Source organism: Calliopsis andreniformis, unplaced genomic scaffold (genome assembly GCF_051401765.1).
Source record: "Calliopsis andreniformis isolate RMS-2024a unplaced genomic scaffold, iyCalAndr_principal scaffold0051, whole genome shotgun sequence".
Lineage (NCBI taxonomy): Eukaryota > Metazoa > Arthropoda > Insecta > Hymenoptera > Andrenidae > Calliopsis > Calliopsis andreniformis.
The window spans coordinates 1788740-1812411 of NW_027480460.1; positions in this window are offsets into that span (position 1 = coordinate 1788740).

Consider the following 23672-nt stretch of genomic DNA (forward strand, 5'->3'; position numbering starts at 1 on the left):
CCTAACTATTGAATCTGTTGGAGCAACGCCCCAGGGTGAAGCCTAGGTTGCCCGGAACGTGGAAATGTACATAACATTCATACTGGTTGCAATTATTCGTTTTATCGGATGGGAAAACTGCTGCATCTTTATTGTATTTTATGCATCTGGCGATGACTTCTAAGGCCCTAACTACTCGATCTGGTGGAGTAACGCCCTAGAGTTAAACCCGTGTTGCCCGGAACGTAGAAATGACCATTACATACACACTGGTTGCAATTATTCGATTTATACGATGGAAATGCTGTTGTATTTTTATTGTATTTTATGCTTCTGGCGGTGACTTCTTAGGCCCTAACTATTCGATCTGGTGGAGCAATGCCTCAGAGTTATGTCTAGGATGCCCGAAACGTCGAAATGATCATTACTTTCACACTGGTTGCAATTATTCATGCTATACGATGGAAAAACTGTTGCATTTGTATTGTATTTTCTGCTTCTGGCTTTGACGTCTAAGGCCCTAGCTATTCGATCTGGTGAGGCAACGTCCAAGAGTGAAGCCTAGGTAGCCCGGAACGTAGATGTGACCATGTCGTTCACACTGGTTGCAATTATTCCTGTTATACGATGGAAAAACTGTTGTATTTATATTGTATTTTATGCTTCTGGCGTTGTCTTCTAAGGCCCTAACTATTCGAGCTGGTGAAGCAACGCCCCACAGTGAAGCCTAGGTTGCCTGGAACGTAGAAATGTCCATTACCTTCACGCTTGTTGCAATTATTCCTGTTATGCGATGGAAAAGCTGAAGTATTTATATTGTATTTTATGCTTTTGGCGTTGACTTCTAAGGCCCTAACTATTCGATCTGGAGGAGCTACGCCATAGAGTGAAGCCTAGGTTGCCCGGAACGTAGAAATGGCCATACGTTTCACACAGGTTGCAATTATTCCTGTTATACGATGGAAAAACTGTTGCATTTTTATTGCATTTAATGCTTCTGGCTTTGACTTCTAAGGCCGTAGCTATTCGATGTGGTGGAGCAACGCTCTAGAGTGAAGCCTAGGTTGCCCGGAACGTAGAAGAGACCATTACTTTCTCACTGGATGCAATTATTCCTGTTATAAAATGGAAAAACTTCTTTATTTATATTGTATATTATGCTTCCGGCGTTGACTTCTAAGGCCCTAACTATTGGATCAGGTGGAGCAATGCTCCAGAGTGAAACCTAGGTTGCCCGGAACGAAGAAATGACCATTACTTTCACCCTAGTTGCAATTATTCATGCTATATGATGTAAAAACTGTTGCACTTTCATTGCATTTTATGCTTCTGGCGTTGACTTCTAAGGCCGTAACTATTCGATCAGGTGGAGCAACGCCCTAGAGTGAAGCCTAGGTTGCCCGGAATGAAAAAGTGACCATTACTTTCACACTGGTTGCAATTATTCGTTCTATACGATGGAAAAACTGTTGCATCTTTATTGTATTTTATGCTTCTGCCGTTGACTTCTAAGGCCCTAACTATTGGATCTGTTGGAGCAACGCCCTAGAGTGAAGACTAGGTTGCCCGGAACGTAGAAATGACCATAACATTCACACTGGTTGCAATTATTCGTGCTATACGATGGAAAAGCTGTTGTATTTATATTGTATTTTATGCTTCTGGCGTTGACTTCTTAGGCCATAGCTATTCGATGTGATGGAGCAATGCCTCAGAGTTAAGTCTAGGATGCCCGAAACGCCGAAATGATCATTACTTTCACACTGGTTGCAATTATTCATGCTATACGATGGAAAAACTGTTGCATTTGTATTGTATTTTCTGCTTCTGGCTTTGACTTCTAAGGTCGTAGCTATTCGATCTGGTGGAGCAACGCCCTAGAGTGAAGCCTAGGTTGCCCGGAACGTAGAAATGACCATAACATTCACTCTGGTTGCAATTATTCTTTTTATACGATGGAAATGCTGTTGTATTTATATTGTATTTTATGCTTCTGGCGGTGACTTCTTAGGCCCTAACTATTCGATCTGGTGGAGCAATGCCTCAGAGTTATGTCTAGGATGCCCGAAACGTCGAAATGATCATTACTTTCACACTGGTTGCAATTATTCATGCTATACGGTGGAAAAACTTTGCATTTGTATTGTATTTTCTGCTTCTGGCTTTGACGTCTAAGGCCCTAGCTATTCGATCTGGTGAGGCAACGTCCAAGAGTGAAGCCTAGGTAGCCCGGAACGTAGATATGTCCATGTCGTTCACACTGGTTGCAATTATTCCTGTTATACGATGGAAAAACTGTTGTATTTATATTGTATTTTATGCTTCGGGCGTTGACTTCTATGTGCCTAGGTATCCGATCTGGTGGAGCAACGCCCTGGAGTGAAGCCTAGATTGCCCGAAACGTAGAAATAACCATTACCTTCACGCTTGTTGTAATTATTCCTGTTATCCGATGGAAAAGCTGAAGTATTTATATTGTATTTTATGCTTCTGGCGTTGACTTCTAAGGCCCTAACTCTTGGATCTGGTGGAGCAACGCCCTAGAGTGAAACCTAGGTTGCCCGGAATGAAGAAATGACCATTACTTTCTCACTGGATGCAATTATTCCTGTTATAAAATGGAAAAACTTCTGTATTTATATTGTATATTATGCTTCCAGCGTTGACTTCTAAGGCCCTAACTCTTCGATCTGGTGGAGCAATGCTTCAGAGTGAAGCCTATGTTGCCCGGAACGTAGAAATGACCATTACTTTCACACTGGTTTCAATTATTCGTTTTATACGATGGAAAAACTGTTGCATTTATTTTGTATTTGATGCTTCTGGCGCTGGCTTCATAGGACCTAACTATTGGATCTGGTGGACCAACGCCCTAGAGTGAAGCCTATGTTGCCCGGAACGTAAAAGTGACCATCACTTTCACACTGGTTGCAATTATTCCTGTTATACGACGGAAAAACTGTTGTATTTTTATTGTACTTTATGCTTCGGGCGTTGACTTCTAAGTCCCTAGGTATTCGATCTGGTGGAGCAACGCCCTAGGGTGAAGCCTAGATTGCCCGAAACGTAGAAATAACCATTACGTTCAGTCTAGTTGCAATTATTCATGCTATACGATGGAAAAACTGTTGTATTTTCATTGTATTTTATGCTTCTGGCGTTGACTTCTAATGCCGTAACTTTTCGATCTGGTGGAGCAACGCCCTAGAGTGAAGGCTAGGTTGCCCGGAACGTATAAATGACCATAACTTTCACTCTCGTTGCAATTATTCGTTCTATACGATGGAAAAACTGTTGCATCTTTATTGTACTTTATGCTTCGGGCGTTGACTTCTAAGGCCCTAACTATTCGATCTGGTGGAGCAATGCCTCAGAGTGAAGCCTAGGTTGCCCGGAACGTAGAAATGACCATAACATTCACACTGGTTGCAATTATTCGCTTTATACGATGGAAAAGCTGTTGTATTTATATTGTGTTTTATGCTTCTGGCGTAGACTTCTTAGGCCCTAGCTTTTCGATCTGGTGGAGCATTACCTCATAGTTAAGTCTAGGATGCCCGAAACGCCGAAATGATCATTACTTTCACACTGGTTGCTATTATTCGTGCCATACGATGGAAAAACTGTTGCATTTTTATTGTATTTTCTGCTTCTGGCTTTGACTTCTAAGGCCCTAGCTATTCGAACTGGTGAGGCAACGTCCAAGAGTGAAGCCTAGGTAGCGCGGAACGTAGATATGACCATGTCGTTCACATCTGGTTGCAATTATTCCTGTTATACGATGGAAAAACTGTTGTATATATATATTGTATTTTATGCTTCTGGCGTTGTCTTCTAAGGCCCTAACTATTCGAGCTGGTGAAGCAACGCCCCACAGTGAAGCCTAGGTTGCCTGGAACGTAGAAATGTCCATTACCTTCACGCTTGTTGCAATTATTCCTGTTATGCGATGGAAAAGCTGAAGTATTTATATTGTATTTTATGCTTTTGGCGTTGACTTCTAAGGCCCTAACTATTCGATCTGGAGGAGCTACGCCATAGAGTGAAGCCTAGGTTGCCCGGAACGTAGAAATGGCCATACGTTTCACACAGGTTGCAATTATTCCTGTTATACGATGGAAAAACTGTAGCATTTTTATTTCATTTAATGCTTCTGGCTTTGACTTCTAAGGCTGTAGCTATTCGATGTGGTGGAGCAACGCTCTAGAGTGAAGCCTAGGTTGCCCGGAACGTAGAAATGACCATAACATTCACACTGGTTGCAATAATTCGTGTTATACGATGGAAAAGCTGTTGTATTTATATTGTATTTTATGCTTCTGGCGTTGACTTCTCAGGCCATAGCTACTCGATCTGAGGGAGCAATGCCTCAGAGTTAAGTCCAGGATGCCCGAAACGCCGAAATGATCATTACTTTCACACTGCTTGCAATTATTCATGCTATACGATGGAAAAACTGTTGCACTTGTATTGTATTTTCTGCTTCTGGCTTTGACTTCTATGGCTGTAACCATTCGATCTGGTGAGGCAACGTCCAAGAGTGAAGCCTAGGTAGCCCGGAACGTAGATATGACCATGTCGTTCACACTGGTTGCAATTATTCCTGTTATACGATGGAAAAACTGTTGTATTTATATTGTATTTTATGCTTCGGGCGTTGACTTCTAAGTGCCTAGGTATCCGATCAGGTGGAGCAACGCCCTAGAGTGAAGCCTAGATTGCCCGAAACGTAGGAATAACCATTACCTTCACGCTTGTTGTAATTATTCCTGTTATCCGATGGAAAAGCTGAAGTATTTATATTGTATTTTATGCTTCTGGCGTTGACTTCTAAGGCCCTAACTATTCGATCTGGTGGAGCTACGCCATAGAGTGAAGGCTAGGTTGCCGGAACGTAGAAATGGCCATACGTTTCACACAGGTTGCAATTATACCTGTTATACGATGGAAAAACTGTTGCATATTTATTGCATTTAATGCTTCTGGCTTTGACTTCTAAGGCCGTAGCTATTCGATGAGGTGGAGCAACGCTCTAGAGTGAAACCTAGGTTGCCCGGAACGAAGAAATGACCATTACTTTCACTCTAGTTGCAATTACTCATGCTATATGATGTAAAAACTGTTGTATTTTCATTGTGTTTTATGCTTCTGGCGTTGACTTCTAAGGCCGTAACTGTTCGATCAGGTGGAGCAACGCCCTAGAGTGAAGCCTAGGTTGCCCGGAATGAAGAAATGACCATTACTTTCACACTGGTTTCAGATATTCGTTCTATACGATGGAAAAGCTGTTGTATTTATTTTGTATTCTATGCTTCTGGCGCTGGCTTCATAGGACCTAACTATTGGATCTGGTGGACCAACGCCCTAGAGTGGAGCCTATGTTGCCCGGAACGTAAAAATGACCATCACTTTCACCCTGGTTGCAATTATTCCTGTTATACGATGGAAAAACTGTTGTATTTTTATTGTACTTTATGCTTCGGGCGTTGACCTCTAAGTCCCTAGGTATTCGATCTGGTGGAGCAACGCCCTAGAGTGAAGCCTAGGTTGCCCGGAACGTAGAAATGACCATAACTTTCACACTGGTTGCAATTATTCCTGTTATGCGATGGAAAAACTGTTGTATTTTTATTGTATTTTATGCTTCGGGCGTTGACTTCTAAGGCCCTAACTATTCCATCTGGTGGAGCAACGCCTTAGAGTGAAGCCTAGGTTGCTCGGAATGTAGACATGTCCATAACTTTCACACTGGTTGCAATTATTCGTTTTATACGATGGAAAAGCTGTTGTATTTATATTGTATTTTATGCTTCTGGCGTTGACTTCTTAGGCCCTAGCTATTCGATCTGGTGGAGCAACGCCTCAGAGTTAAGTGTAGGATGCCCGAAACGTAGAAATGAGCATAACATTCATACTGATTGCAATTATTCGTTTTATACGATGGAAAAACTGCTGTATTTTTATTGTATTTTATGCTTCTGGCATTGACTTCTAAGATCCTAGCTATTCGATCTCGGGGGCAACGTCGAAGAGTGAAGCGTATGTGGCCCGAAACGTAGAAAAGACCATTACTTTCACACTGGTTGCAATTATTCTTTTGATACGATGGAAAAACTGTTGTATCTTTATTGTATTTTATGCGTCTCGAGTTGTTTTCTAAGGCCCCAACTATTCGTCCTGGTGGTGCAACGCCCTAGAGTGAAGCCTAGGTAGCACGGAACATAGAAATGTCCATAACTTTCACACTGATTGCAATTATTCGTTTTATACGATGGAAAAACTGTTTTATTTATTTTGCATTTTATGCTTATGGCGTTGACTTCTAGGGCCATAGCGAATCGATTCAGTGGAGCAACGCCTTAGAGTGAAGCCTAGGCTGCCCGGAACGTAGAAATGAACATCACTTTCACACTGGCTGCAATTATTCCTGTTATACGATGGAAAAACTGTTGCATTTATATTGTATTTTATGCTCCTGGCGTTGACTTCTAAGGCCGTAGCTATTCGATATGGTGGAGCAACGCCCTAGAGTGAAGCCTAGGTTGCCCGGAACGTAGAAGTGACCATTACATTCACACTAGTTGCAATTATTCCTGTTATACGACGGGAAGGCTGTTGTATTTATATTGTATTTTATGCATCTGGCGTTGACTTCTAAGGCCCTAACTATTCGATCCAGTGGGGCAACGCCCTAGAGTGTTGCTTAGCTTGCCCGGAACGAAGAAATGACCATAACTTTCACCCTGGTTGCAATTATTCGTTTTATACGATGGAAAAGGTGTTGTATTAATATTTTATTTTATGCTTCAGGCGTTGACTTCAAAGGTCGTAGCTATAGGATGTGGTGGAGCAACGCCCTAGAGTGAAGCCTAGGTTGCGTGGAACGTAGAAATGACCATAACTTTCACACTGGTCGCAATTATTCGTTTTACACAATCGAAAAACTGTTCTATTCATTTTGTATTTTATGCTTCGGGCGTCGACTACCAAGGCCCTCACTATTCGATGTGGTGGAGGAACGCCCTAGAGTGGAGCACAGGTTGCCCGGAACGTAGATATGACCTTTACTTTCACACTGGTTGCAATTATTCCTGTTATACGATGGAAAAGCTGTTGTATTTTTACTGTATTTATGCTTCTGGCGTTGATTTCTAAGGTCATAGCTATTTGATCTCGTTTGGCAACGTCCAAGAGTGAAGCCTATGTTGCCCGAAACGTAGAAATGACCATAACTTTCACACTGGTTGCAATTATTCCTGTTATGCGATGGAAAAACTGTTGTATTTATATTGTATTTTATGCTTCGGGCGTTGACTTCTCAGGCCCTATCTATTCGATCTGGTGGAGCAACGCCATAGGGTGAAGCCTAGGATGCCCGGAACGTAGAAATGACCATAACATTCACACTGGTTGCAATTATTCGTTTTATACGATGGAAAAGCTGTTGTATTTATATTGTATTTTATGCTTCTGGCGTTGACTTCTTAGGCCCTAACTATTCGATCTGGTGGAGCAATGCCTCAGAGTTAAGTCTAGGATGCCCGAAACGTCGAAATGATCATTACTTTCACACTGGTTGCAATTATTCATGCCATACGATGAAAAAACTGTTGCATTCTTATTGTATTTTCTGCTTCTGGCTTTGACTTCTAAGGTCCTAGCTATCCGATCTGGTGGGGCAACGTCCAAGAGTGAAGCCTAGGATGCCCGGAACGTAGATATGACCATGTCATTCACACTGGTTGCAATTATTCCTGTTATACGATGGAAAGACAGTTGTATTTATATTGTATTTTATGCTTCTGGCGTTGACTTCTAAGGCCCTAACTCTTCGATCTGGTGGAGCAACGCCCTAGAGTGAAACCTAGGTTGCCCGGAATGAAGAAATGACCATTACTTTCTCACTGGATGCAATTATTCCTGTTATAAAATGGAAAAACTTCTGTATTTATATTGTATATTATGCTTCCGGCGTTGACTTCTAAGGCCCTAACTCTTCGATCTGGTGGAGCAATGCTTCAGAGTGAAGCCTATGTTGCCCGGAACGTAGAAATGACCATTACTTTCACACTGGTTTCAATTATTCGTTTTATACGATGGAAAAACTGTTGCATTTATTTTGTATTTGATGCTTCTGGCGCTGGCTTCATAGGACCTAACTATTGGATCTGGTGGACCAACGCCCTAGAGTGAAGCCTATGTTGCCCGGAACGTAAAAGTGACCATCACTTTCACACTGGTTGCAATTATTCCTGTTATACGACGGAAAAACTGTTGTATTTTTATTGTACTTTATGCTTCGGGCGTTGACTTCTAAGTCCCTAGGTATTCGATCTGGTGGAGCAACGCCCTAGGGTGAAGCCTAGATTGCCCGAAACGTAGAAATAACCATTACGTTCAGTCTAGTTGCAATTATTCATGCTATACGATGGAAAAACTGTTGTATTTTCATTGTATTTTATGCTTCTGGCGTTGACTTCTAATGCCGTAACTTTTCGATCTGGTGGAGCAACGCCCTAGAGTGAAGGCTAGGTTGCCCGGAACGTATAAATGACCATAACTTTCACTCTCGTTGCAATTATTCGTTCTATACGATGGAAAAACTGTTGCATCTTTATTGTACTTTATGCTTCGGGCGTTGACTTCTAAGGCCCTAACTATTCGATCTGGTGGAGCAATGCCTCAGAGTGAAGCCTAGGTTGCCCGGAACGTAGAAATGACCATAACATTCACACTGGTTGCAATTATTCGCTTTATACGATGGAAAAGCTGTTGTATTTATATTGTGTTTTATGCTTCTGGCGTAGACTTCTTAGGCCCTAGCTTTTCGATCTGGTGGAGCATTACCTCATAGTTAAGTCTAGGATGCCCGAAACGCCGAAATGATCATTACTTTCACACTGGTTGCTATTATTCGTGCCATACGATGGAAAAACTGTTGCATTTTTATTGTATTTTCTGCTTCTGGCTTTGACTTCTAAGGCCCCAGCTATTCGAACTGGTGAGGCAACGTCCAAGAGTGAAGCCTAGGTAGCGCGGAACGTAGATATGACCATGTCGTTCACATCTGGTTGCAATTATTCCTGTTATACGATGGAAAAACTGTTGTATATATATATATTGTATTTTATGCTTCTGGCGTTGTCTTCTAAGGCTCTAACTATTCGAGCTGGTGAAGCAACGCCCCACAGTGAAGCCTAGGTTGCCTGGGACGTAGAAATGTCCATTACCTTCACGCTTGTTGCAATTATTCCTGTTATGCGATGGAAAAGCTGAAGTATTTATATTGTATTTTATGCTTTTGGCGTTGACTTCTAAGGCCCTAACTATTCGATCTGGAGGAGCTACGCCATAGAGTGAAGCCTAGGTTGCCCGGAACGTAGAAATGGCCATACGTTTCACACAGGTTGCAATTATTCCTGTTATACGATGGAAAAACTGTAGCATTTTTATTTCATTTAATGCTTCTGGCTTTGACTTCTAAGGCCGTAGCTATTCGATGTGGTGGAGCAACGCTCTAGAGTGAAGCCTAGGTTGCCCGGAACGTAGAAATGACCATAACATTCACACTGGTTGCAATAATTCGTGTTATACGATGGAAAAGCTGTTGTATTTATATTGTATTTTATGCTTCTGGCGTTGACTTCTCAGGCCATAGCTACTCGATCTGAGGGAGCAATGCCTCAGAGTTAAGTCCAGGATGCCCGAAACGCCGAAATGATCATTACTTTCACACTGCTTGCAATTATTCATGCTATACGATGGAAAAACTGTTGCATTTGTATTGTATTTTCTGCTTCTGGCTTTGACTTCTAAGGTCGTAGCTATTCGATCTGGTGGAGCAACGCCCTAGAGTGAAGCCTAGGTTGCCCGGAACGTAGAAATGACCATAACATTCACTCTGGTTGCAATTATTCTTTTTATACGATGGAAATGCTGTTGTATTTATATTGTATTTTATGCTTCTGGCGGTGACTTCTTAGGCCCTAACTATTCGATCTGGTGGAGCAATGCCTCAGAGTTATGTCTAGGATGCCCGAAACGTCGAAATGATCATTACTTTCACACTGGTTGCAATTATTCATGCTATACGATGGAAAAACTGTTGCATTTGTATTGTATTTTCTGCTTCTGGCTTTGACGTCTAAGGCCCTAGCTATTCGATCTGGTGAGGCAACGTCCAAGAGTGAAGCCTAGGTAGCCCGGAAGGTAGATGTGACCATGTCGTTCACACTGGTTGCAATTATTCCTGTTATACGATGGAAAAACTGTTGTATTTATATTGTATTTTATGCTTCTGGCGTTGTCTTCTAAGGCCCTAACTATTCGAGCTGGTGAAGCAACGCCCCACAGTGAAGCCTAGGTTGCCTGGAACGTAGAAATGTCCATTACCTTCACGCTTGTTGCAATTATTCCTGTTATGCGATGGAAAAGCTGAAGTATTTATATTGTATTTTATGCTTTTGGCGTTGACTTCTAAGGCCCTAACTATTCGATCTGGAGGAGCTACGCCATAGAGTGAAGCCTAGGTTGCCCGGAACGTAGAAATGGCCATACGTTTCACACAGGTTGCAATTATTCCTGTTATACGATGGAAAAACTGTTGCATTTTTATTGCATTTAATGCTTCTGGCTTTGACTTCTAAGGCCGTAGCTATTCGATGTGGTGGAGCAACGCTCTAGAGTGAAGCCTAGGTTGCCCGGAACGTAGAAGAGACCATTACTTTCTCACTGGATGCAATTATTCCTGTTATAAAATGGAAAAACTTCTTTATTTATATTGTATATTATGCTTCCGGCGTTGACTTCTAAGGCCCTAACTATTGGATCAGGTGGAGCAATGCTCCAGAGTGAAACCTAGGTTGCCCGGAACGAAGAAATGACCATTACTTTCACCCTAGTTGCAATTATTCATGCTATATGATGTAAAAACTGTTGCACTTTCATTGCATTTTATGCTTCTGGCGTTGACTTCTAAGGCCGTAACTATTCGATCAGGTGGAGCAACGCCCTAGAGTGAAGCCTAGGTTGCCCGGAATGAAAAAGTGACCATTACTTTCACACTGGTTGCAATTATTCGTTCTATACGATGGAAAAACTGTTGCATCTTTATTGTATTTTATGCTTCTGCCGTTGACTTCTAAGGCCCTAACTATTGGATCTGTTGGAGCAACGCCCTAGAGTGAAGACTAGGTTGCCCGGAACGTAGAAATGACCATAACATTCACACTGGTTGCAATTATTCATGCTATACGATGGAAAAACTGTTGCATTTGTATTGTATTTTCTGCTTCTGGCTTTGACTTCTAAGGTCGTAGCTATTCGATCTGGTGGAGCAACGCCCTAGAGTGAAGCCTAGGTTGCCCGGAACGTAGAAATGACCATAACATTCACTCTGGTTGCAATTATTCTTTTTATACGATGGAAATGCTGTTGTATTTATATTGTATTTTATGCTTCTGGCGGTGACTTCTTAGGCCCTAACTATTCGATCTGGTGGAGCAATGCCTCAGAGTTATGTCTAGGATGCCCGAAACGTCGAAATGATCATTACTTTCACACTGGTTGCAATTATTCATGCTATACGATGGAAAAACTGTTGCATTTGTATTGTATTTTCTGCTTCTGGCTTTGACGTCTAAGGCCCTAGCTATTCGATCTGGTGAGGCAACGTCCAAGAGTGAAGCCTAGGTAGCCCGGAACGTAGATATGTCCATGTCGTTCACACTGGTTGCAATTATTCCTGTTATACGATGGAAAAACTGTTGTATTTATATTGTATTTTATGCTTCGGGCGTTGACTTCTATGTGCCTAGGTATCCGATCTGGTGGAGCAACGCCCTGGAGTGAAGCCTAGATTGCCCGAAACGTAGAAATAACCATTACCTTCACGCTTGTTGTAATTATTCCTGTTATCCGATGGAAAAGCTGAAGTATTTATATTGTATTTTATGCTTCTGGCGTTGACTTCTAAGGCCCTAACTATTCGATCTGGTGGATCTACGCCATAGAGTGAAGCCTAGGTTGCCGGAACGTAGAAATGGCCATACGTTTCACACAGGCTGCAATTATACCTGTTATACGATGGAAAAACTGTTGCATATTTATTGCATTTAATGCTTCTGGCTTTGACTTCTAAGGCCGTAGCTATTCGATGTGGTGGAGCAACGCTCTAGAGTGATGCCTAGGTTGCCCGGAACGTAGAAATGACCATTACTTTCTCACTGGATGCAGTTATTCCTGTTAAAAAATGGAAAAACTTCTGTATTTATATTGTATATTATGCTTCCGGCGTTGACCTCTAAGGCCCTAACTATTCGATCAGGTGGAGCAATGCTCCAGAGTGAAACCTAGGTTGCCCGGAACGAAGAAGAGACCATTACTTTCACTCTAGTTGCAATTATTCATGCTATATGGTGTAAAAACTGTTGTATTTTCATTGTATTTTATGCTTCTGGCGCTGACTTCTAAGGCCGTAACTATTCGATCAGGTGGAGCAACGCCCTAGAGTGAAGCCTAGGTTGCCCGGAATGAAGAAATGACTATTACTTTCACACTGGATTCAAATATTCGTTTTATACGATGGAAAAGCTGTTGTATTTATATTGTATTTTATGCTTCTGGCGTTGATTTCTTAGGCCCTAGCTATTCGATCTGGTAGGGCAACGTCCAAGACTGAAGCCTAGGTAGCCCGGAACGTAGATATGACGATGTCGTTCACACTGGTTGCAATTATTCCTGTTATACGATGGAAAAACTGTTGTATTTATATTGTATTTTATGCTTCTGGCGTTGTCTTCTAAGGCCCTAACTATTCGATCTGGTGAAGCAACGCCCTACAGTGAAGCCCAGGTTGCACGGAACGTAGAAATGGCCATTACCTTCACGCTTGTTGCAATTATTCCTGTTTTGCGATGGAAAAGCTGAAGTATTTATATTGTATTTTATGCTTCTGGCGTTGACTTCTAAGGCCCTAACTATTCGATCTTGTGGAGCTACGCCATAGAGTGAAGCCTAGTTTGCCCGGAACGTACAAATGGCCATACGTTTCACACAGGTTGCAATTATTCCTGTTACACGATGGAAAAACTGTTGCATTTTTATTGCATTTAATGCTTCTGGCTTTGACTTCTAAGGCCGTAGCTATTCGATGTGGTGGAGCAACGCTCTAGAGTGAAGCCTAGGTTGCCCGGAACGTAGAAATGACCATAACTTTCACACTGGTCGCAATTATTCCTGTTATGCGATGGAAAAAATGTTGTATTTTTATTGTATTTTATGCTCCTGGCGTTGACTTCTATGGCTGTAACCATTCGATCTGGTGGAGCAACGCCCTAGAGTCAAGCCTAGGTTGCCCGGAACGTATAAATGACCATAACTTTCACACCGGTTGCAATTATTCGTTCTATACGATGGAAAAACTTTTGCATTTCTATTGTATTTTATGCTCCTGCCGTTGACTTCTAAGGCCCTAACTATTGGATCTGTTGGAGCAACGCCCTAGAGTGAAGCCTAGGTTGCCAGGAACGTAGAAATGACCATAACATTCACACTGGTTGCAATTATTCGTTTTATACGATGGAAAAGCTGTTGTATTTATATTGTATTTTCTGCTTCTGGCTTTGACTTCTAAGGCCCTAGCTATTCGATCTGGTGAGGCAACGTCCAAGAGTGAAGCCTAGGTAGCCCGGAACGTAGATATGACCATGTCGTTCACACTGGTTGCAATTATTCCTGTTATACGATGGAAAAACTGTTGTATTTATATTGTATTTTATGCTTCGGGCGTTGACTTCTAAGTGCCTAGGTATCCGATCAGGTGGAGCAACGCCCTAGAGTGAAGCCTAGATTGCCCGAAACGTAGGAATAACCATTACCTTCACGCTTGTTGTAATTATTCCTGTTATCCGATGGAAAAGCTGAAGTATTTATATTGTATTTTATGCTTCTGGCGTTGACTTCTAAGGCCCTAACTATTCGATCTGGTGGAGCTACGCCATAGAGTGAAGGCTAGGTTGCCGGAACGTAGAAATGGCCATACGTTTCACACAGGTTGCAATTATACCTGTTATACGATGGAAAAACTGTTGCATATTTATTGCATTTAATGCTTCTGGCTTTGACTTCTAAGGCCGTAGCTATTCGATGAGGTGGAGCAACGCTCTAGAGTGAAACCTAGGTTGCCCGGAACGAAGAAATGACCATTACTTTCACTCTAGTTGCAATTACTCATGCTATATGATGTAAAAACTGTTGTATTTTCATTGTGTTTTATGCTTCTGGCGTTGACTTCTAAGGCCGTAACTGTTCGATCAGGTGGAGCAACGCCCTAGAGTGAAGCCTAGGTTGCCCGGAAAGTAGAAATGACCATAACATTCACACTGGTTGCAATTATTCGTTTTATACGATGGAAAAACTGTTGTATTTATTTTGTCTTTTATGCTTCTGGCGTTGACTTCTTAGGCCCTAACTATTAGATCTGGTGGAGCGACGCCCTAGAGCGAAGCCTAAGTTGCCCGGAACGTAGATATGACAATTACTTTCACACTGGTTGCAATTATTCGTCTTATACGATGGAAAAGCTGTTGTATTTATATTGTATTTTATGCTTCTGGCGTTGACTTCTTAGGCCCTAGCTATTCGATCTGGTGGAGCAACGCCTCAGAGTTAAGTGTAGGATGCCCGAAACGTAGAAATGAGCATAACATTCATACTGATTGCAATTATTCGTTTTATACGATGGAAAAACTGCTGTATTTTTATTGTATTTTATGCTTCTGGCATTGACTTCTAAGATCCTAGCTATTCGACCTCGGGGGCAACGTCGAAGAGTGAAGCGTATGTGGCCCGAAACGTAGAAAAGACCATTACTTTCACACTGGTTGCAATTATTCTTTTGATACGATGGAAAAACTGTTGTATCTTTATTGTATTTTATGCGTCTCGAGTTGTTTTCTAAGGCCCCAACTATTCGTCCTGGTGGTGCAACGCCCTAGAGTGAAGCCTAGGTAGCACGGAACATAGAAATGTCCATAACTTTCACACTGATTGCAATTATTCGTTTTATACGATGGAAAAACTGTTCTATTTATTTTGCATTTTATGCTTATGGCGTTGACTTCTAGGGCCATAGCGAATAGATGTGGTGGAGCAACGCCTTAGAGTGAAGCCTAGGTTGCCCGGAACGTAGAAATGAACATCACTTTCACACTGGCTGCAATTATTCCTGTTATACGATGGAAAAACTGTTGCATTTATATTGTATTTTATGCTCCTGGCGTTGACTTCTAAGGCCGTAGCTATTCGATATGGTGGAGCAACGCCCTGGAGTGAAGCCTAGGTTGCCCGGAACGTAGAAGTGACCATTACATTCACACTAGTTGCAATTATTCCTGTTATACGACGGGAAGGCTGTTGTATTTATATTGTATTTTATGCATCTGGCGTTGACTTCTAAGGCCCTAACTATTCGATCCAGTGGGGCAACGCCCTAGAGTGTTGCTTAGCTTGCCCGGAACGGAGAAATGACCATAACTTTCACCCTGGTTGCAATTATTCGTTTTATACGATGGAAAAGATGTTGTATTAATATTTTATTTTATGCTTCAGGCGTTGACTTCAAAGGTCGTAGCTATAGGATGTGGTGGAGCAACGCCCTAGAGTGAAGCCTAGGTTGCGTGGAACGTAGAAATGACCATAACTTTCACACTGGTCGCAATTATTCGTTTTACACAATCGAAAAACTGTTCTATTCATTTTGTATTTTATGCTTCGGGCGTCGACTACCAAGGCCCTCACTATTCGATGTGGTGGAGGAACGCCCTAGAGTGGAGCACAGGTTGCCCGGAACGTAGATATGACCTTTACTTTCACACTGGTTGCAATTATTCCTGTTATACGATGGAAAAGCTGTTGTATTTTTACTGTATTTATGCTTCTGGCGTTGATTTCTAAGGTCAAAGCTATTTGATCTCGTTTGGCAACGTCCAAGAGTGAAGCCTATGTTGCCCGAAACGTAGAAATGACCATAACTTTCACACTGGTTGCAATTATTCCTGTTATGCGATGGAAAAACTGTTGTATTTATATTGTATTTTATGCTTCGGGCGTTGACTTCTCAGGCCCTATCTATTCGATCTGGTGGAGCAACGCCATAGGGTGAAGCCTAGGATGCCCGGAACGTAGAAATGACCATAACATTCACACTGGTTGCAATTATTCGTTTTATACGATGGAAAAGCTGTTGTATTTATATTGTATTTTATGCTTCTGGCGTTGACTTCTTAGGCCCTAACTATTCGATCTGGTGGAGCAATGCCTCAGAGTTAAGTCTAGGATGCCCGAAACGTCGAAATGATCATTACTTTCACACTGGTTGCAATTATTCATGCCATACGATGAAAAAACTGTTGCATTCTTATTGTATTTTCTACTTCTGGCTTTGACTTCTAAGGTCCTAGCTATCCGATCTGGTGGGGCAACGTCCAAGAGTGAAGCCTAGGATGCCCGGAACGTAGATATGACCATGTCATTCACACTGGTTGCAATTATTCGTGTTATACGATGGAAAGACAGTTGTATTTATATTGTATTTTATGCTTCTGGCGTTGACTTCTAAGGCCCTAACTCTTCGATCTGGTGGAGCAATGCTCCAGAGTGAAACCTAAGTTGCCCGGAACGAAGAAATAACCATTACTTTCACTCTTGTTGCAATTATTCATGCTTTAAGATGTAAAAACTGTTGTATTTTCATTGTATTTTATGCTTCTGGCGTTGACTTCTAAGGCCGTAACTATTCGATCAGGTGGAGCAACGCCCTAGAGTGAAACCTAGGTTGCCCGGAATGAAGAAATGACCATTACTTTCTCACTGGATGCAATTATTCCTGTTATAAAATGGAAAAACTTCTGTATTTATATTGTATATTATGCTTCCGGCGTTGACTTCTAAGGCCCTAACTCTTCGATCTGGTGGAGCAATGCTTCAGAGTGAAGCCTATGTTGCCCGGAACGTAGAAATGACCATTACTTTCACACTGGTTTCAATTATTCGTTTTATACGATGGAAAAACGGTTGTATTTATTTTGTATTTGATGCTTCTGGCGCTGGCTTCATAGGACCTAACTATTGGATCTGGTGGACCAACGCCCTAGAGTGAAGCCTATGTTGCCCGGAACGTAAAAGTGACCATCACTTTCACACTGGTTGCAATTATTCCTGTTATACGACGGAAAAACTGTTGTATTTTTATTGTACTTTATGCTTCGGGCGTTGACTTCTAAGTCCCTAGGTATTCGATCTGGTGGAGCAACGCCCTAGGGTGAAGCCTAGATTGCCCGAAACGTAGAAATAACCATTACGTTCAGTCTAGTTGCAATTATTCATGCTATACGATGGAAAAACTGTTGTATTTTCATTGTATTTTATGCTTCTGGCGTTGACTTCTAATGCCGTAACTTTTCGATCTGGTGGAGCAACGCCCTAGAGTGAAGGCTAGGTTGCCCGGAACGTATAAATGACCATAACTTTCACTCTCGTTGCAATTATTCGTTCTATACGATGGAAAAACTGTTGCATCTTTATTGTACTTTATGCTCCGGGCGTTGACTTCTAAGGCCCTAACTATTCGATCTGGTGGAGCAATGCCTCAGAGTGAAGCCTAGGTTGCCCGGAACGTAGAAATGACCATAACATTCACACTGGTTGCAATTATTCGCTTTATACGATGGAAAAGCTGTTGTATTTATATTGTGTTTTATGCTTCTGGCGTAGACTTCTTAGGCCCTAGCTTTTCGATCTGGTGGAGCATTACCTCATAGTTAAGTCTAGGATGCCCGAAACGCCGAAATGATCATTACTTTCACACTGGTTGCAATTATTCATGCTATACGGTGCAAAAACTGTTGCATTTATATTGTATTTTCTGCTTCTGGCTTCGACTTCTAAGGTCCTAGCTATTCGATCTGGTGGGGCAGCGTCCAATAGTGAAGCCTATGTTGCCCGCAACGTAGAAATGACCATAACTTTCACACTGGTTGCAATTATTCGTTTTATACAATGTAAGAACTGTTGTATTTATATTGCATTTTATGCTTCTGGCGTAGACTTCTAAGGCCGTCGCTATTCGATGTGGTGGAGCAACGCCCTAGAGTGAAGCCTAGGTTGCCCGAAACGCCGAAATGACCATTTCTTTCACCCTGGATGCAATTATTCCTGTTATACGATGGAAAAACTGTTGTATTTATATTGTATTTTATGCTTCTGGCGTTGACTTCTAAGGCCCTATCTATTCGATCTGGTGGAGCAACGCCATAGGGTGAAGCCTAGGTTGCCCGGAACGTAGAAATGACCATAACTTTCACAATGTTTGCAACTATTCGTTTTATACGATGGAAAAACTGTTGTATTATTACCGTATTTTATGATTCTGGCGCTGACTTCTAAGGCCGTAGCTATTGGATGTGGTGGAGCAACGCCCCAGAGTGAAGCCTAGGTTGCCCGGAACGTAGAAATGACCATAACTTTCACACTGGTTGCAATTATTCCTGTTATGCGATGGAAAAACTGTTGTATTTATATTGTATTTTATGCTTCGGGCGTTGACTTCTCAGGCCCTATCTATTCGATCTGATGGAGCAACGCCATAGGGTGAAGCCTAGGTTGCCCGGAACGTAGAAATGACCATAACATTCACACTGGTTGCAATTATTCGTTTTATACGATGGAAAAGCTGTTGTATTTATATTGTATTTTATGCTTCTGGCGTTGACTTCTTAGGCCCTAACTATTCGATCTGGTGGAGCAATGCCTCAGAGTTAAGTCTAGAATGCCCGAAACGTCGAAATGATCATTACTTTCACACTGGTTGCAATTATTCATGCCATGCGATGAAAAAACTGTTGCATTCTTATTGTATTTTCTGCTTCTGGCTTTGACTTCTAAGGTCCTAGCTATCCGATCTGGTGGGGCAACGTCCAAGAGTGAAGCCTAGGATGCCCGGAACGTAGATATGACCATGTCATTCACACTGGTTGCAATTATTCCTGTTATACGATGGAAAGACAGTTGTATTTATATTGCATTTTATGCTTCTGGCGTTGACTTCTAAGGCCCTAACTCTTCGATCTGGTGGAGCAATGTTCCAGAGTGAAACCTAGGTTGACCGGAACGAAGAAATAACCATTACTTTCACTCTTGTTGCAATTATTCATGCTTTATGATGTAAAAACTGTTGTATTTTCATTGTATTTTATGCTTCTGGCGTTGACTTCTAAGGCCGTAACTATTCGATCAGGTGGAGCAACGACCTAGAGTGAAACCTAGGTTGCCAGGAATGAAGAAATGACCATTACTTTCTCACTGGATGCAATTATTCCTGTTATAAGATGGAAAAACTTCTGTATTTATATTGTATATTATGCTTCCGGCGTTGATTTCTAAGGCCCTAACTCTTCGATCTGGTGGAGCAATGCATCAGAGTGAAGCCTATGTTGCCCGGAACGTAGAAATGACCATTACTTTCACACTGGTTTCAATTATTCGTTTTATACGATGGAAAAACCGTTGTATTTATTTTGTATTTGATGCTTCTGGCGCTGGCTTCATAGGACCTAACTATTGGATCTGGTGGACCAACGCCCTAGAGTGAAGCCTATGTTGCCCGGAACGTAAAAGTGACCATCTCTTTCACCCTGGTTGCAATTATTCCTGTTATACGATGGAAAAACTGTTGTATTTTTATTGTACTTTATGCTTCGGTCGTTGCCTTCTAAGTCCCTAGGTATTCGATCTGGTGGAGCAACGCCCTAGGGTGAAGCCTAGATTGCCCGAAACGTAGAAATAACCATTACGTTCAGTCTAGTTGCAATTATTCATGCTGTACGATGGAAAAACTGTTGTATTTTCATTGTATTTTATGCTTCTGGCGTTGACTTCTAAGGCCGTAACTTTTCGATCTGGTGGAGCAACGCCCTAGAGTGAAGCCTAGGTTGCCCGGAACGTATAAATGACCATAACTATCACACTCGTTGCAATTATTCGTTCTATACGATGGAAAAACTGTTGCATCTTTATTGTATTTTATGCTTCGGGCGTTGACTTCTAAGGCCCTAACTATTCGATCTGGTGGAGCAATGCCTCAGAGTGAAGCCTAGGTTGCCCGGAACGTAGAAATGACCATAACATTCACACTGGTTGCAATTATTCGCTTTATACGATGGAAAAGCTGTTGTATTTATATTGTGTTTTATGCTTCTGGCGTAGACTTCTTAGGCCCTAGCTTTTCGATCTGGTGGAGCATTACCTCATAGTTAAGTCTAGGATGCCCGAAGAGCCGCAATGATCATTACTTTCACACTGGTTGCAATTATTCATGCTATACGGTGCAAAAACTGTTGCATTTATATTGTATTTTCTGCTTCTGGCTTCGACTTCTAAGGTCCTAGCTATTCGATCTGGTGGGGCAGCGTCCAAGAGTGAAGCCTATGTTGCCCGGAACGTAGAAATGACCATAACTTTCACACTGGTTGCAATTATTCGTTTTATACAATGGAAGAACTGTTGTATTTATATTGCATTTTATGCTTCTGGCGTAGACTTCTAAGGCCGTCGCTAGTCGATGTGGTGGAGCAACGCCCTAGAGTGAAGCCCAGGTTGCCCGGAACGTAGAAATGACCATAACTTTCACACTGGATGCAATTATTCCTGTTATAAAATGGAAAAACTTTTGTATTTATATTGTATATTATGCTTCCGGCGTTGACTTCTAAGGCCCTAATTCTTCGATCTGGTGGAGCAATGCTTCAGAGTGCAGCCTATGTTGCCCGGAACGTAGAAATGACCATTACCTTCACACTGGTTTCAATTATTCGTTTTATACGATGGAAAGACTGTTGTATTTATTTTGTATTGGATGCTTCTGGCGCTGGCTTCATAGGACCTAACTAGTGGATCTGGTGGACCAACGCCCTAGAGTGAAGCCTATGTCGAAAGGAACGTAAAAATGACCATCACTTTCACCCTGGTTGCAATTATTCCTGTTATGCGATGGAAAAACTGTTGTATTTTCTTTGTACTTTATGCTTCGGGCGTTGACTTCTAAGTCCCTAGGTGTTCGATCTGGTGGAGCAACGCCCTAGAGTGAAGCCTAGATTGCCCGAAACGCAGAAATAACCATTACTTTCACTCTAGTTGCAATTATTCATGCTATACGATGGAAAGATGTTGTATTGTCATTGTATTTTATGCTTCTGGCGTTGACTTCTAAGGCCGTAACTCTTCGATCTGGTGGAGCGACGCCCTAGAGTGAAGCCTAGGTTGCCCGGAACGTATAAATGACCATAAATATCACATTGGTTGCAATTATTCCTGTTATGCGATGGAAAAACTGTTGTATTTTTATTGTATTTTGTGCCTCGGGCGTTGACTCCTAAGGCCCTAACTGTTCGATCTGGTGCAGCAACGCCCCAGAGTGAAGCCTAGGTTGCTCGGAATGTAGAAATGTCCATAACTTTCACACTGGTTGCAATTATTCGTTCTATACGATGGAAAAACTGTTGCATCTTTATTGTATTTTATGCTTCTGTCGTTGACTTCTAAGGCCGTAGCTATTCGATCTGGTGGAGCGACGCCCTAGAGTGAAGCCTAGGTTGCCCGGAACGTATAAATGACCATAACTATCACATTGGTTGCAATTATTCCTGTTATGCGATGGAAAAACTGTTGTATTTTTATTGTATTTTATGCTTCGGGCGTTGACTTCTAAGGCCCTAACTATTCGAGCTGGTGGAGCAACGCCCCAGAGTGAAGCCTAGGTGGCTCGGAATGTAGAAATGTCCATAACTTTCACACTGGTTGCAATCATTCGTTCTATACGATGGAAAAACTGTTGCATCTTTATTGTATTTTATGCTTCTGTCGTTGACTTCTAAGGCCCTAGCTATTCGATCTGGTGGAGTAATGCCTCAAAGTTAAGTCTAGGATGCCCGAAACGCCGAAATGATCATTACTGTCGCACTGGTTACAATTAGTCATGCTATACGATGGAAAAACTGTTGCATTTGCATTGTATTTTCTGCTTCTGGCTTTGACTCCTAAGGTCGTAGCTATTCGATCTGGTGGAGCAACGTCCTAGAGTGAAGCCTAGGTTGCCGGAACGTAGAAATGACCATAACATTCAGTCTGGTTGCAATTATTCTTTTTATACGATGGAAAAGCTGTTGTATTTATTTTGTATTTTATGCTTCTGGCGTTGACTTCTTAGGCCCTAACTATTCGATCTGGTGGAGCAATGCCTCAGAGTTAAGTCTAGGATGCCCGAAACGTCGAAATGATCATTACTTTCATACTGGTTGCAATTATTCATGCCATACGATGGAAAAACTGTTGCATTCTTATTGTATTTTCTGCTTCTGGCTTTGACTTCTAAGGGCCTAGCTATTCGATCAGGTGGGGCAACGTCCAAGAGTGAAGCCTAGGATGCCCGGAACGTAGATATGACCATGTCTTTCACACTGGTTGCAATTATTCCTGTTATACGATGGAAAAACAGTTGTATTTATATTGTATTTTATGCTTCTGGCGTTGACTTCTAAGGCCCTAACTCTTCGATCTGGTGGAGCAATGCTCCAGAGTGAAGCCTAGGATGCCCGGAACGTAGATATGACCATGTCTTTCACACTGGTTGCAATTATTCCTGTTATACGATGGAAAAACGGTTGTATTTATATTGTATTTTATGCTTCTGGCGTTGACTTCTTAGGCCCTAGCTATTCGATCTGGTGGAGCAACGCCTCAGAGTTAAGTCTAGGATGCCCGAAACGTCGAAATGATCATTACTTTCGCACTGGTTGCAAATAGTCATGCTATACGATGGAAAAACTGTTGTATTTTTATTGTACTTTATGCTTCGGGCGTTGACCTCTAAGCCCTAGCTATTCGATCTGGTGGAGCAACGCCCTAAAGTGAAGCCTAGGACTTAGAAAACAATTCCAGACGCATAAAATACAATAAAAATACAACAGTTTTTCCATCGTATAAAAAGAATAATTGCAACCAGTGTGAAGGTAATGGTCAATTTTACGTTTCGGGAAACATACGCTTTACTGTTGGACGTTGCCCAACGAGATCGAATAGCTAGAATCTTTGGAATCAACGCCAGGAGCATAAAATACAATATAAATAAAGATGTTTTTCCATTGTATATCACCAATAATTGCAACCAGTGTGAAAGGTTTGGTTATGTCTACGTTACGGGCAACATAGGCTTCACTCTTGGACGTTGCCCGACGAGATCGAGTAGCTCGGACCTTAGAAGTCAGCGCAAGAAGCATAAAATACAATAAAAATACAACAGGTTTTCCATCGTATAGCATGAATAATTGAAACCAGTGTGAAAGTTATGGTCATTTCTACGTTCCGGGCAACAGAGCCTTCACTCTAGGGCGTTGGCCCACCAGATCGAATAGCTAGCACCTTAGAAGTCGAAGCCAGAAGCAGAAAATACAATAAAAATGCAACAGTTTTTCCATCGTATAGCATGAATAATTGCAACCAGTGTGAAAGTTATGATCATTTCGGCGTTTCGGGCATCCTAGGCTTCACTCTAGGGCGTTGCTCCATCACATCGAATAGCTCCGGCCTTAGGAGTCGACGCCAGAAGCATAATATGCAATAAAAATACAACAGTTTTTCCA